Source organism: Pinus tabuliformis, chromosome 3_2 (assembly GCF_031772625.1).
Source record: "Pinus tabuliformis cultivar Carrire ecotype Pingquan chromosome 3_2, CPIR1, whole genome shotgun sequence".
NCBI classification, from domain to species: domain Eukaryota; kingdom Viridiplantae; phylum Streptophyta; class Pinopsida; order Pinales; family Pinaceae; genus Pinus; species Pinus tabuliformis.
Window position 1 is genome coordinate 359,507,855 of NC_142302.1, and position 16,925 is coordinate 359,524,779.

Genomic DNA, 16,925 nt, shown 5'->3' on the forward strand with positions numbered 1-16,925 from the left:
CACAGAATTATAATATAGTAGAGGACCTGGCCCAATCGCCGTCCACTATGTCGACACTTGAGGTACCACAAAATTGCCCCTCCCAAGAGCAAGCTTTATTATAAGCAATAGGTGGGATTGGCCCAATGGATTCCAATCTTGTGGCCTTTGATCATAAAGGATATGACCCTCAGTTACCAGCTCAACTAGCTTTCCTTATTCAAGTGAAAGCCCTCAACAAAACTGTTCATCGAACAATTATTGATGAGGGGGCATCTACATGTCTTATGTCGATAAGTTGCTGGAAAAATTTAGGCTCACCACCCTTGTCAAAAACGTCAACGATGTTAAAAGCATTTGATGGACGATCATACACTCCATACGGGATTTTAAGTAACTTGCAAGTTGAACTGGGGGGCAAAACAGTAGAAGTTGATGTTGAAGTAATCGACGGAAACCTCGATTACAACATCCTACTGGGAAGGCCCTAGATATACGCCATGGCCGCAGTTGTGTCGACCTACTTCAGGAAGATTGCATTTCCCTTTCAAGGAGGAATTACAGTCGTCGACCAACAAACCTTCTTCCCCGACAGTTCCAAAGTTACGGGAAGCATTCCAATGATCCATAGAAACAATCATTCGCTTCAAAATATTGGAGTAGGTCTCCTAAAAGACCCTGCCTTAATGGGTACTTTTGCCCTACCGCCTACAAGTAATCTGGCAAAAGTGGCCACAGTGGAAACCTACAATATGAAATCTTCTATATCTAATGGATTTGGAAGATTCCTAAACATTTTGTCAGCATGGATCATCGCCCTAATGGAAATACTGTAAATACAGTGGGCTCCGAGGACGGTTCTTATCTCGTATCAACCTCGTTAAAAAATGAAACAAGGGGTCATGAGGATAGTTCTTTTACTATGTCAACCTCATTAAAAAATGAAACAAATCCCCTTTTTAAAATCTCAAAGGTAAACCTTCATTCCAACCACCGAGTTGAATGCAATGAAGCATTGGGGGGCATGCACCTCGATTTGCGTTATTATGCTGGGGGCATGCAAACTTATACTGAGCAGTTTTAGCACATAGTTCATGCTCGTTAAAAAATAAACATAAGATTGAGCAGTGTTTTGGCGCATTCAAGCTCATTAAAAAATGAACCCATCTCGGTAAATAACCATTGTGTATGAAACCTGATCAACCATAAAAGCCTTGGTCATGTTTTGCACCTGCCACCTCCACCGTCATTTGGCCGATCATTCACCCCCATATGATTGTTTACCCATTTTGAGGAATAGCTGTGAAGAGTGATTTCACCTAGCCATCCTTGTGACACTGTCGTGATTGGAAAATTCCAACCTGTACCTGGAATCTGCTGCTATCCCTGTTTATCACTCGTTCCTCAAAAGCCGAGTCTTCTTTGAGCTCTTTTCAACTGACTCGTAAAATATGAAAAGTTTGCCGAGTTTTGGCCTTCCAGCTCGTTAGAGTGACCGGAAGAGCTATCCCTCCTCTAAATTTGAATCTTTTTGGACCTGAGGGATTATTGCACAAAAAGGTCGAGCGCTTGTTTTATTCGGCTCGTTAAAATTATCGAAAACTCATCCCTTTTGTATTGTTTTATACTTTTTCGAACTTAAGGGATTAGATGACGAAAAAGGAATTTTGGAGTTAACTTTCTGTACCTTTTCAGACTCTCTAAAAATGAAAAGGACCGAGTTTTCCTTGTCGTTAGACTCGTTAAAATGATTAAATAGCGACAAACTTGTCTTTAGACGAGAACGAGTTTCCCTATCGCTAGGCTCATTAAAACATAGCGATGGGCTTGCCCGAAGGGCAGGTTATAGAACAAGCATATGTTATCCTCCTCAAGCTTGACAAAAATAAAGAGGTACTGGTCAGAAATGACTGGGGAAAAATTGGGAGAACCTCAAAGCTTTAATGGTAGCAAGTCGCTCTTGAACATGACACTTTTTTCCTCTGTATCACATCGGGTTAGGTTGTTTCATTCACCGGTCTCATCACCATGGTCTCGCAAAACCATCCACATTTGGGGTAATGCTACCGATCCATCACATCAGTGTCGTTATATGTTCAAGAGATGTTGTTCAGAAAGAGTCAACCATGTCCCATCCACTGCCATACATTATCCTTCATCCACCCATGATCGCCACCCTGAATCATATGTCACAGATTGTTTTCACCTCCATTAAAATCATTAGCTCCGTTCCGTGTCACTGATGTGGGATTCATTAAGGCCCTCCTTTGACGGATCGCTTCTTGTCGACTTCAGCTCATTATCCAAGAAGTTGATCTAGGAACACCCCCCTCAGTACTTTGAAGCTTGCATGCCTCAATGGCAAGTTTCTCACTTCCGGCGACAGGTATACATCAATGACCTTCGACCAGAAGATTTTGCGTGGTGTTCGATGCCAAGTCCTATATTCACACCACGTGAATTGTACTGCAGTACCTTGAGGGTCATTATCATTATTGGTGATTCCTCTCGCGCTTGTTAACGGTTTACATCATTGACCGGTAATCAAGCGATGTCTTTCCATGTTCGACTTCAGCGCAATTTTCACATGGATCGACTTGTACTTAGAGTGAAGATCGAACGAGTTTGAAGACCCCGGATCTAGTTTCATCCATCCACACTGCGATATATATTCGGGAAATATAAAGACATTTGACATGTACATCATTGCAGCAGATGATCATCCTACTCAAAGGATGATAATTTCAGCAGAGAATTATCAGTCTACCATCAGACGATCGTCTGTTATATGTACCAAAATGAATTTATAAAGCTGAGCATGGGAATGCCCGCCTCAGCTAGATCATGAAAGAAGAATGAAAAATAATGTATTGTATTGTATTTTATTACAGGTCACCTCTCAGCGATTGAATGAACTTCGGATCCTCCTGATAAAGCATTTCACCCGATAAACAACCTCATACTTTAGGGGGCAACTGTTATAGACATTTTTGTGCCTTACAGCATGAAGCATGAAATGTCCATAATCTAAGGGATCCAAAGTCCCTAAACATGTTGTTCCTACCCCTAGAGGAACAAGGTCAGCAAACCACAGCACTGAATAACAGTTCTCCACCTGAAAACACTCAAAAACAAGCTAATTCTGGATCATGTCAACTGCTACACTGGCTACCTGCACTGAATGTCAACTGCTACACTGGATACCTGCGCTGAATGTCAACTCCAATACTAGCTACCTGCGCTGAACGAGTTTGGACATGTGGCAGACTCATTCCTCAAGGTGTCAGAGCCCAGGAAGCTTCCAAAATGACACTTGGATTAAGGAATTCGACTGGTGATGAGTAAGAGGGTCTAGATCTCCAAGTGGAAGCAAGAACCTCCAAGTGGACTCAAGAACTGAAGAATAACTGAAGTGAGAGAGGACACTAGTCAGCTCTCAAGCTGACTCATCCTTTCTCCAAAAATCCTATATATAGATCTCTCTCATGAGGTCTAGGAAGGCTGGAATCTGGTGAATGTAAGGAAGTGCTGTTGGTTTGAGTATAGATCTATTGGGTGATTGCTTTGAAGGAGGTGAAGAGGAGATTTCTTTCTGCTGGGAGGTGTTGCTGGGTTGGGCCTCTTATGGTTGTAACACTCTCAGAACTTTACTTCTTCCATTAATAAAGCATTTGAGATTCTTCTATATGCATGTGTCTCTGTGGCGTATTGATGCTTGTATATTTGATTTATTCTAATCCTTGAATCAATTATGGATGTATGCTTCTTGTAGTTTCCCTTTCTTGTGCTTTCGCAGGATCTTTGTGTAGCTGGGCCAGTGAAAGAGCAAGGAGCTGGGAGCAAGCAGCAAGGAGAGAAGATTGGATCAAACATTAGCGGAAGACAATGGTTAGTGGATCTCTTTCTCCCCTCTCTTACATCTCATAAAGAAGTAATCTTGAATAGCTTTGCATTCGGTTGTTGCTGAGGTACTATCACCCTTAGAGTGGGATAGGGTCATTTCGTATTGGATACTTTTCCCAACAACAAATTGGCGACTCCGCTGGGGATCGTATCTTGTTGGTTGTTTGTGTTTTTGCTATTCATTTCATAAACACAGGGAGTACCGAATCGAACTGCATTTGGTTCTTTCAAATGCAAAGTAGAGGGCAGCTACTCTAGCTCAGTTTCTGGGCATGTTTATGATTTGAAGAGCTGATCCACAAGGACTCTGAACAGCTCTTAGTGATAGCTTTTCGTCCTCCTTTTCACCCCTTAGTGTGTACTTGACTGATAGCTTCTGATTTGGCCAAAAACTATGAATTTTTGAGCAATCTGTGACCCGGAAACTAAGAAAAACGAAAGTTTATCTCTTCAGTGCAGGTACTGTGAAGGCAGTCTGCATTTCAGCGCAGTTCCCGAAGGGGCTACCTGCGCTGAAGGTCAAACTGCCAGTGTACTACCTGCGCTGAACCAGTTTTGCCTAGTGCCACTGGGGTTCCCTCTTGTTTATTGCCCTGTTTTCACTCTTGTTTTTGCAGCCTATTGCCAGTCAATGTACCTATCTGAAACCAACTTTCCTTGCCACTATTCCGCCTCGGTTGTATAAAGAAACTGTATTTGTTCTTTGTGTATTTCTTATATCATTTGCAGTTTCCCATAACGAAAGTGAACTAGTCTTGCTGTGGCCTCTTAGATCTAGACCTGTGATAAGTGTCGTTTTGATCTTAAGAGTTAGTTTGTTTGCTGTTCATAGTTGATTGAGCTTTTGCTTTCGTCATATGGTTTGAATTTATGTATTTCCAGTGTCGAAACAAGTAAATCTTAAGGTGTCTTTTGATTTTGGACAAGCTTGTTTGCTTTCACTTGAAATTGAATTCGAATTTATACAACAACTTTCTTTTTGTATTGCACCAACATTAAGAAAGAGAAAAGAAATACCTGCATTGTGCATGTGCATTTTGACAGCTTGCATGTTAATTTAAGAAAAAGTGCATTAGTGTGTGCTCTATGATCTGTGTGAAAAGATGATGTCTTTCTTTTCCCTCAGTAGTTAAGATTTTCAAAGTTTAAAGATTGAAAAGCTTGCTTATCATCTTAGGCTGCATTTAGGAGTGTTATCATACATCTCGTGGTGATCCATAAAGGCAAACTGCTAAACAAGATCAACCTTAAAATAAATTGAATTTACATAACAACGCATTGAAACATAACGCAAACACATAGAGGTCTAAGCTAGAGACGTGTTCCGGCGTCGTTAAACGTGATATCTTAGCATTGAGTGGTTGGGTGATTCCTCCACGGTGAAGTGATAAGTATCAATACGGACTTGTGCTCCCACGTACTGTCGCGTATATATTGGGAGACCCCTATAGGAATAAAGCCTTTATCCATAGGAAGCCGTGTCGACCGCCCTACTGATCGCAATGCAGTGAACACAGCATTCACGAAGATCGACCACTCGTACCGTAAAACATATTCTGTGGTTTTGCGAAAAGTTTGGCACACCCTCTGCCTAGAACTCCAGAGTAGTTTCTTTTGGCCTTTTTTCAAACTCTATAACTGAAAAAGTCCATCCGAGCATTTGTCACTTCGGGCTCGTTAAAACATCGAAGGAGACTAGAGTCATATTTAGCTTTTTCTCGACTCTTTAAAAATGAAAAAGCAAGTTGTGTCTAAGCGTCGTTAAAATTTATTTTAAACGGGATAATCATCACCATTCCCTTGTTGATCTTCGAAGTTAGTCTTTTGGCATCGTAAGTTCTTGTAGAATCGCTAAGAAATCTTTTGGATAGACTAGATATTTCTGAACAACCGTCGACATCTAGGACTGTGTCGTCCGACACAGTGGCAGCAGAACCTCCTATTGCTACTCCAACGATGTTCGCTGGTATACCATCTGTCCCGGCAAATTGTCAACAACAAGCTGGAGTCCAATCAGGGACGACGACATGGTTAGTTCCTATTTCTTCATCCGGATTATCATCTGGTATTTCTTATGTTGAAACTCAAAAAATTGATCCAATGTGTCTTCAAAGGCCAATTTACCCTTTAAGTACTGGATTTCCACCATATGGAGGGCAGTATGCTCTTTCATTGTTCCCTCCCAGAGAACAACCATATGGGAGTTTACAACAAAGTTCAGGTCAAACTGGAATTACATCCAGCGGTTGGGTACCAATACTGCCTCAACAACCAGGGGTTGTATATTCAATGCAACCAGTACACCCTGTGTCGAATATTCCCACCATACCTGCTATAGTGAATGCGTCGCAAGTACAAGCTCCACCTGTTGTATGTCAACCCCAAGTTTCTCAGGTTGCAATACAACAGCCTCTTGTCCCGACGACTCAATCACAATCTCAGGTTAGTGCCTCCTTATCTGGAGCGACCCAGGCTCAAACAAGTACTGTGACTCCTCATCTTGGTCAATCGTCCAGTATTGGTCAACAGCAAATCGTCCAACAACCAGAGCTGGTTCAATCCTAGCAACCACCATTCCAGCAATCATATCGAGGACCTGAGCAACAAGTCTTTGTAAGTAATGGGCAACCATGCTATAATGGTTATGCCCATCAACCTTGTCAAAGTTGCTAGCATTATGCTGGTTTGCAAAGACCCATTGCTCAGGCGATCCCATCTTATCCTGGGTATGCTTCGCCTAGCCAGAATCAACAGTTTCCATTTGTAGTAACTCTAGAATTACCAGATCTAAACCGGCTGACGAATGATCCAATTGCTTATGCCCCTTGGTGGCCAGCGATTCCGCATAAACTTCCGTCAGATATTCCTAAATTTAATGGAAATCCGGGTGAAGACCCGTCGAATCATGTGATGACATTCCATCTATGGTGTTCATCGAACACCCTAAATGATGATTCGATAAGACTTCGCCTCTTTCAGAGGACGTTAACGGGTCCAGCGGAAAAATGGTACATTGAATTGCCTAGAGCTTCGTTCGACAACTTCAGTACCTTAGCCACAACCTTTTTAACCCATTTTCAATTACCAATAAGGTATGAAACGGGAACAGAACTCCTTACCAACTTCAAACAGACGACTGCCACCCACATATCTGATCATATACATGAGTGGCGACGTCGTCGTAGGATGGTAAAAACGTACGTTCGCGATCAGCTATTAGCGAAATGGTTTATCAAGTCATTACTTCCTACCATCACGGAAGATGTGGCAAAGGGGGGGGTCGTAACGGAAGAGCAGGTTATCGCTCGTGCGCAATATCTAGACTTGGTCTATACTCAGTCTGGCACGCTCTACGACAAAATACCTGACGCCCCTAGACCGGAATTCTCAATTCCTCCTCCTCCTAAATCAAACAATGACTCTCACGCCGGCGATGGCGTGATTGGCAAGCACAAAATTTATAGTCAAAATGCAAATGAAGAACTTCTTGCCTCAGAAGTAAATGCCATGTCGACCGACAAGGGCAAACAACTGAAGCAACCAGGGGGCAAGAAGAAAAAGAAAGGGAGAAAAAGGAAACCCCCAGCAGGGTGTCATATATGCGATGAGGATCATTGGACGAAAGATTGTCCACATATAGCTGAAGTTAAGAAACTCTTTAAGAGTTAAAAAACCCCAGCAGTATTGACTGATCCGTTTCCTAATCCAGGTCAAAATCTGGTTGCTAATCAAAATGCTTCCCGATCCCAAGTGCTTATGTTGTCTACCTCAAAGCAACAGAATGATGCTTTGACAAGGAATAAAGATTACGGGAATCCAAAGCTGTCGAACAACAAGGTTAATGAACGACCTAATAGTTCAACAACAACTTTGACCGAAGTTGTGCCACCCATCGTTCCTGAGCCAATGATAAAGTCGCCAAAGGGAGTAGTACACAAATCGACATTTAATCCTCGTGCCAAAGGAGCACAGAATTATAATATAGTAGAGGACCTGGCCCAATCGCCGTCCACTATGTCGACACTTGAGGTACCACAAAATTGCCCCTCCCAAGAGTAAGCTTTATTATCAGCAATAGGTGGGATTGGCCCAATGGATTCCAATCTTGTGGCCTTTGATCATAAAGGATATGACCCTCAGTTACCAGCTCAACTAGCTTTCCTTATTCAAGTGAAAGCCCTCAACAAAACTGTTCATCGAACAATTATTGATGAGGGGGCATCTACATGTCTTATGTCGATAAGTTGCTGGAAAAATTTAGGCTCACCACCCTTGTCAAAAACGTCAACGATGTTAAAAGCATTTGATGGACGATCATACACTCCATACGGGATTTTAAGTAACTTGCAAGTTGAACTGGGGGGCAAAACAGTAGAAGTTGATGTTGAAGTAATCGACGGAAACCTCGATTACAACATCCTATTGGGAAGGCCCTGGATATACGCCATGGCCGCAGTTGTGTCGACCTACTTCAGGAAGATTGCATTTCCCTTTCAAGGAGGAATTACAGTCGTCGACCAACAAACCTTCTTCCCCGACAGTTCGCAAGTTACGGGAAGCATTCCAATGATCCATAGAAACAATCATTCGCTTCAAAATATTGGAGTAGGTCTCCTAAAAGACCCTGCCTTAATGGGTACTTTTTCCCTACCGCCTGCAAGTAATCTGGCAAAAGTGGCCACAGTGGAAACCTACAATATGAAATCTTCTATATCTAATGGATTTGGAATATTCCTAAACATTTTGTCAGCATGGATCATCGCCCTAATGGAAATATTGTAAATACAGTGGGCTCCGAGGACGGTTCTTATCTCGTGTCAACCTCGTTAAAAAATGAAACAAGGGGTCATGAGGATAGTTCTTTTACTATGTAAACCTCATTAAAAAATGAAACAAATCCCCTTTTTAAAATCTCAAAGGTAAACCTTCATTCCAACCACCGAGTTGAATGCAATGAAGCATTGGGGGGCATGCACCTCGATTTGCGTTATTATGCTGGGGGCATGCAAACTTATACTGAGCAGTTTTAGCACATAGTTCATGCTCGTTAAAAAATAAACATAAGATTGAGCAGTGTTTTGGCGCATTCAAGCTCATTAAAAAATGAACCCATCTCGGTAAATAACCATTGTGTATGAAACCTGATCAACCATAAAAGCCTTAGTCGTGTTTTGCACCTGCCACCTCCACTGTCATTTGGCCAATCGTTCAACCCCATATGATTGTTTACCCATTTTGAGGAACAACTGTGAAGAGTGATTTCACCTAGCCATCCTTGTGACACTGCCGTGATTGGAAAATTCCAACCTGTACTTGGAATCTGCTGCTATCCCTGTTTATCACTCGTTCCTCAAAAGCCGAGTCTTCTTTGAGCTCTTTTCAACTGACTCGTAAAATATGAAAAGTTTGCCGAGTTTTGGCCTTCCAGCTCGTTAAAGTGACTGGAAGAGCTATCCCTCCTCTAAATTTTAATCTTTTTGGACCTGAGGGATTATTGCACAAAAAGGTCGAGCGCTTGTTTTATTCGGCTCGTTAAAATTATCGAAAAATCATCCCTTCTGTATTGTTTTATACTTTTTCGGACTTAAGGGATTAGATGACGAAAAAGGAATTTTGGAGTTAACTTTCTGTACCTTTTCAGACTCTCTAAAAATGAAAAGGACCAAGTTTTCCTTGTCGTTAGACTCGTTAAAATGATTAAATAGCGACAAACTTGTCTTTAGACGAGAACGAGTTTCCCTATCGCTAGGCTCGTTAAAACATAGCGATGGGCTTGCCCGAAGGGCAGGTTATAGAACAAGCATATGTTATCCTCCTCAAGCTTGACAAAAATAAAGAGGTACTGGTCAGAAATGACTGGGGAAAAATTGGGAGAACCTCAAAGCTTTAATGGTAGCAAGTCGCTCTTGAACATGACACTTTTTTCCTCCGTATCACATCGAGTTGGGTTGTTTCATTCACCGGTCTCATCACCATGGTCTCGCAAAACCATCCACATTTGGGGTAATGCTACCGATCCATCACATCAGTGTCGTTATATGTTCAAGAGATGTTGTTCAGAAAGAGTCAACCATGTCCCATCCACTGCCATACATTATCCTTCATCTACCCATGATCGCCACCCTGAATCATATGTCACAGATTGTTTTCACCTCCATTAAAATCATTAGCTCCGTTCCGTGTCACTGATGTGGGATTCATTAAGGCCCTCCTTTGACGGATCGCTTCTTGTCGACTTCAGCTCATTATCCAAGAAGTTGATCTAGGAACACCCCCCTCAGTACTTTGAAGCTTGCATGCCTCAATGGCAAGTTTCTCACTTCCGGCGACAGGTATACATCAATGACCTTCGACCTGAAGATTTTGCGTGGTGTTCGACGCCAAGTCCTATATTCACACCACGTGAATTGTACTACAGTACCTTGAGGGTCATTATCATTATCGGTGATTCCTCTCGCGCTTGTTAACGGTTTACATCATTGACCGATAATCAAGCGATGTCTTTCCATGTTCGACTTCAGCGCAATTCTCACATGGATCGACTTGTACTTAGAGTGAAGATCGAACGAGTTTGAAGACCCCGGATCTAGTTTCATCCATCCGCGCTGCGATATATATTCGGGAAATATAAAGACATTTGACATGTACATCATTACAGCAGATGATCATCCTACTCAAAGGATGATAATTTCAACAGAGAATTATCAGTCTACCATCAGACGATCATCTGTTATATGTACCAAAATGAATTTATAAAGCTGAGCATGGGAATGCCCGCCTCAGCTAGATCATGAAAGCAGAATGAAAAATAATGTATTGTATTGTATTTTATTACAGGTCACCTCTCAACGATTGAATGAACTTCGGATCCTCCTGATAAAGCATTTCACCCGATAAACGACCTCATACTTTAGGGGGCAACTGTTATAGACATTTTTGTGCCTTACAGCATGAAGCATGAAATGTCCATAATCTAAGGGATCCAAAGTCCCTAAACATGTTGTTCCTACCCCTAGAGGAACAAGGTCAGCAAACCACAGCACTAAATAACAGTTCTCCACCTAAAAACACTCAAAAACAAGCTAATTCTGGATCATGTCAACTGCTACACTGGCTACCTGCACTGAATGTCAACTGCTACACTGGCTACCTGCGCTGAATGTCAACTCCAATACTAGCTACCTACGCTGAACGAGTTTGGACATGTGGCAGACTCATTCCTCAAGGTGTCAGAGCCCAGGAAGCTTCCAAAATGACACTTGGTTTAAGGAATTCGACTGGTGATGAGTAAGAGGGTCTAGATCTCCAAGTGGAAGCAAGAACCTCCAAGTGGACTCAAGAACTGAAGAATAACTGAAGTGAGAGAGGACACTAGTCAGCTCTCAAGCTGACTCATCCTTTCTCCAAAAATCCTATATATAGATCTCTCTCATGAGGTCTAGGAAGGCTGGAATCTGGTGAATGTAAGGAAGTGCTGTTGGTTTGAGTATAGATCTATTGGGTGATTTCTTTGAAGGAGGTGAAGAGGAGATTTCTTTCTGCTGGGAGGTGTTGCTGGGTTGGGCCTCTTATGGTTGTAACACTCTCAGAACTTTACTTCTTCCATTAATAAAGCATTTGAGATTCTTCTATATGCATGTGTCTCTGTGGCGTATTGATGCTTGTATATTTGATTTATTCTAATCCTTGAATCAATTATGGATGTATGCTTCTTGTAGTTTCCCTTTCTTGTGCTTTCGCAGGATCTTTGTGTAGCTGGGCTAGTGAAAGTGCAAGGAGCTGGGAGCAAGCAGCAAGGAGAGAAGATTGGATCAAACATTAGCGGAAGACAATGGTTAGTGGATCTCTTTCTCCCCTCTCTTACATCTCATAAAGAAGTAATCTTGAATAGCTTTGCATTCGGTTGTTGCTGAGGTACTATCACCCTTAGAGTGGGATAGGGTCATTCCGTATTGGATACTTTTCCCAACAACATGGCTAGTGGGATCACTCTTCGCAGTTGTTCCTCAAAAAGGGGTAAACAATCAAATGGAGGTGAATTATCGGCAAATACAGAGTGGAGGTGATGATGGAAACACGACCAAGGCTTTAAAGGCTGAAGTACTACATTCACGATGGTTATTTACCGGGAAATAGTTCATTTTTTAATGAGCTTAAATGTGGGGAGAAACATTTTCTCATGACTTATGTTTATTTTTTAACGAGCTTGAACTATGTGCTAAAACTGCTCGATTAATCCAGTCGTAAAATAAGAATGTCTCATATATGAAAACGGCAATTTTTTGAGTTTTGCCCCACATCCTTTCTTTATGTAAGTTAGGAAACGACCAATCCAAAAAACAGATAAATGATCGCTCTTTGCTTGCATTCCAAAAGGTTTGCATGCCCCCAGGTATAAAATAAAGCTTCAAGGTCACCTTTCATTCTACCGACAAAACATTTGTTTTATCAGGAAAGGTCTACCTCTTTTAGGTTACCAAAGATTGTTCTATTCACACCACAAACAAAACACTTCTTTGGCGATGTCTACCGAAATAGACAAAGGTGAGACAATCCACTCACATAACTTTGACAAGGGAATCTTATTCCATTCTAACCCCCTTTTCCAATCACGGACGGGAGTACAGACTAGTCATATATCTATCGTGGAAACCTACCCTATACCCGAAGTTTTCCTGCCGAAGCAGACCAGGGTGCATGCCCCCTGGGTTTCAGTCATGTCCCCCGAATCACTCGCACTCATCAGGTGGACGGACTGGAGATTGATGAGACATTCCTTGCATGAAAAGAGCATTCAAGGATGGTATATGACTATTTGCTATGCGTGATCTGGGAAATGAAAGCTAGTCTACAAGCCTGACCACTCTTCCTTCTTGCGGAAAACACATTACTCTAAAGAGTGATGAGACAATGGCTCCCATGCAATAAATATAGTCTCATCCAAGGAGTAGATTATAATCCAGGGGTCCTTGGACTACCATTACATTCATTTGAATGGTTTTCCCTCTCAATGTTATGGGCACATTGGGAAGGATCCCTAACGATCGACTGGTTCCTTTGTCAAAGCCTGTTAGATTTCTCATCTTAGGCAAAAGCGATGGTGAACCAAGCGCTTTCCAATCAGTCGAGGAAAGGATACTCACAGAAGCCCCCTCATCTATGATGGTACCGACCATAACCATTCTATATATTTGAGCGATGATTCGGAATGGTACACTAGCCGGTAAACGGGGTCTGCCTAGTTGATTCCAGTCGAAGGAAACAACTAGGTTGCTTGGAGGGGGGACCAAATAGACGGCCCGGTACGACTCTAACAAACTTCCTTCCTGCGGTAAAGGAACGGGTAAATTTCCCCCATGTTCATCGGAGTCTGTGCTTACGAAAAGAATTTGGACGGTGTCATCCTTATTCTCTTCTGTGACTGTATCATCTGAAGATGGAACCTCTGAAGGCAAGACTGGGTCAACTGCCGCCTCGACCTTTTGACTTTCATCTGGTATGGGTTCAGATGGTTTGTCTTCAATGATAGATGCTTCAGTCGACCACCTGAGAAGGTTAGCCGAATTTTCAACTAGTGACGGACTCGGCAAGAGTTTTTTATATCCAGGAGGAAGTCGTAACGGTGAAACCGGACGATCGTCCAAAACTGTTTTAGCCTCGTCTAAGAAGGGATAATGGTGGACGGCATGATCACCTTCGCACAGTTTACAAGGAAATCTATATTTTCCTTTTTGTCCTGGGGTTTCACTTTCACTAGTCGACGGTGTGTTTTCAACATGATCATTAGAGGTTGAAGACACCGGGTTGTGCAAACGAGGAGAACAGTCCCTTAAGATCCGAGGGATGCAAGGACAATCTATATGATAGTGGTCTCCTTTGCAAATGACACATGGCGATTTAGGCCTGGTCGGTGCAGTGTGTGGATTTTCGATAGACGACGCTTGGTTGCCCCCTTTCGCTTTTGGCTCCTTCTTCTTCTTCTCTTTCTTCTTCTTTTCCTTCTTCTTCTCAGGTACTTGATTTTTGGCTTTACCAACCCCATCAAGCGAAGAGGAAGGAGGAGAGGAAGAATTGGAGGAAGTAGAAGGTTAGTGGGTAACTCTAGATTCGTCTAGTTGCTGACTCGATTGTTCAGGAATTGCGGTGTTCTGAACGACAGAGGTTGAGAAGAGCCATACGGGCAAGCCGATTGTCAATCCTAGAAGCGACAGTGTGGCCATATGGGGTGCACCAACATCTCCCCAAGAGGAGAAGGGACTAGGATTTCCTCCAAGGGTAATTCCTTGTTTGGTGGGTTCCATTTTCTCAACCTAAAATCAACGTAGGAAAGGGTGATGATTATTCCGTTTAAAATAAATTTTAGACGCTTTGACACAACTTGTTTTTTCAATTTTAAAGAGTCGAGAAAAAAACAAAAGATGACTCTAGTCGCCTTCGATTTTTAATGAGCCTGAAGTGACAAGTGCTCGGATGGACCATTTCCGTTAAGGAGTCTGAAAAGGAACGAAAGGGACTGCTCTGGAAATCTAGGTAGAGGGATTACCATACCAATCACAAAACTACAGAATACTTTTTACGGTACGACAATCAATCTTCCCGAATTCTGTGTTCAGTGCATTGCGATCGATAGGGCGGCAGACACGGCTTCCTATGGATAAAGGATTAAGCCTATTGTGGTATCCCAAAATATACTCGACGGTACGTGGGAGCACAAGTCCTTACTGGCACTTATCGTCTCAAAGTGGAGGAATCACCCAACCATCAGTGAGAACAACAGTTACCAGGCTTTACGACGCCGGAATACATCTCTAGCCTAGAATTCTAGATGTTGTGCGTTAGGTTCCAAAGCATTGTTAGATTCATTAAATTTATTTTATAGTTGATCTTGCTTAAGAAATTTGCCTTTCAGGTTCACCGCGAGATGTAGATGTACAATTCCTAAAATGCAATCTAAGATGATAAACAGTCTTTTATCTTCTTTGTGCAATGAAAATCCTAGCTACTAAGGAAAGAGAGACAGTATTCTTTCACAAAGAGCAAAGAGCACACACTAAATGCACTATCCTAAATCAAACCAATCAAATAGTCTAAATGCAAATGCACATGCATGTATTTGTTTTCAGCTTTCTTAGTATGTGAATGGTAAAAATAAAGCTAATGTGCAAATCTGAATTACTTTTCAAGCGACAATTACTAACAAGTTTCTTTTCAAAATAAAAAATGGGGACAATCACAACACTTTACGATTTGGAAATGGATACTTGCTTTCGACACTAGAAAAACTACAAATTCAGACCAAATATAATAGCAACAGGGTAATCGACTATCAAGAGCAATTAAAATCTCTTCTACGACTGAAAACGGCACTTACGACACTTCCAAATTGAGAAACGATAGGACAACTACGTTACTTTTTGCAAAGGAGAACTGAAAATGACTCAACAAATACACAAAAACATTTACAGTTCTTTGCACATTGGAGGCGGAATAATAGCAAGGAAAAGGGGTTTCAAACAGAGATATATTGATTACAGGCAGCAAAATTCATGAATAGAACTGAAAAGAATGAACCACAAAAACCAAAACTGAACAATGTCTAGTCTGATCAGCGCACCTGTAACACAGTGAACTTGAAATGTAGCGCACCTACCACACTCGGGAAGTGCGCTGAATTTCAGATTCACATAACAGAACCTGCGCTGGGCCAGAGACGAGACTTTGCTTGGGTTCCGGGTCACAGTTTGCAGTTCAGTTCATGGGTTTTGGCCGAGCAAATGGTAATCAGTAAATCAACAATCAGGGGTAGATTTAAGGAGGTTACTGGAGCTACCACAAGGGGCAATCAGAGAGTTTGTAAATCAGTTGTTTAATTTATAAACAAAACACGGAGATTGACTGAAGCAGCATTTATCTACTTTGCATTTGCATAGCAAATGCAGTTCGAAAGCTACCTGGCTTGAATTCGGACTCCGTCTGTAAGTTTATAAAATAAGCAACAAGGAAGATAAACAAATAAACTAATTCGTCCCCAGCGGAGTTGTCATTTTGTTACAGGGAAAAGTGTCTACACAGAACTGCTTATCCCACTAAGGTGTGGTAGCTACCTTAGAAAAAAACAAAGTAAAGCTACTTTCATTTTTCCTTTATGAAATATAGATGAGATAAGAACAAAGAAGACCAACCTCTGTCTTGCGCTTATCTCCTAATTCGATTCCTCTCTCTCTCGATAGTCTTTCGCTACTTGCTCCCTTGTACGCCCAGCTTCACAGAGTACCTGTAGGATCACAGTAGCATAACACTATACAAGAACATGGATCTATAATCATAAACAATCTAGGATCAGATGTAAATTGACCATACAAATGCATAAAACATAAATGACACAAGAGTATGGAGGAAAACTTGAATAGCTTTTATTGATAATCAAGAAAGAGCCAAGGGAGTTACAACCAGTTGTTCTGACCCAGCATCATCCTCTCAGCAAGTAAGCCCTTCTTCACCTCATACAAAGCTTAGATCACCCAACACTATGATGTTGTCTCAAGAAACCAACAGCAATTCCTTACAAGATGCAAAATTCCAGCCTCTGGATCTCTGGGATGAGGGATCCATATATAGATATCTGTAAGGGAGATGAGTCAGCTTGTGATTTGATTAGTGTCTTCCCTCTGATAGTTCTTGCTTCCACTTGGAGATTGATGATCTCTTACTCATCCTTGGTCGAATTCAGAGAGGCAAGTGTCACAGGAGAAGTTTCTGGAAGATTCCATGCCTCTCCACCTCGCGGATTGACACTACCATTTGTCACTTCTCGCCCATCGCACCCCATAGAAGGGCTTTTTGAAATGAAACACACCCACAGAGTGTACTTAGGTGAGATGCAACGCACTTTGCCTATGGAGCAGCTGAAATGATCCTGTTTTGACCAGTTTTGAGCAGTTTTTCATGGAGAACTTCTGGGAGAAGTTGTAATCAGTTGACCTTGTTCCTTTAGGGGTTAGAACAACACTTTTAGGGACTTAGGAGCCCTTGGTTTATGGACA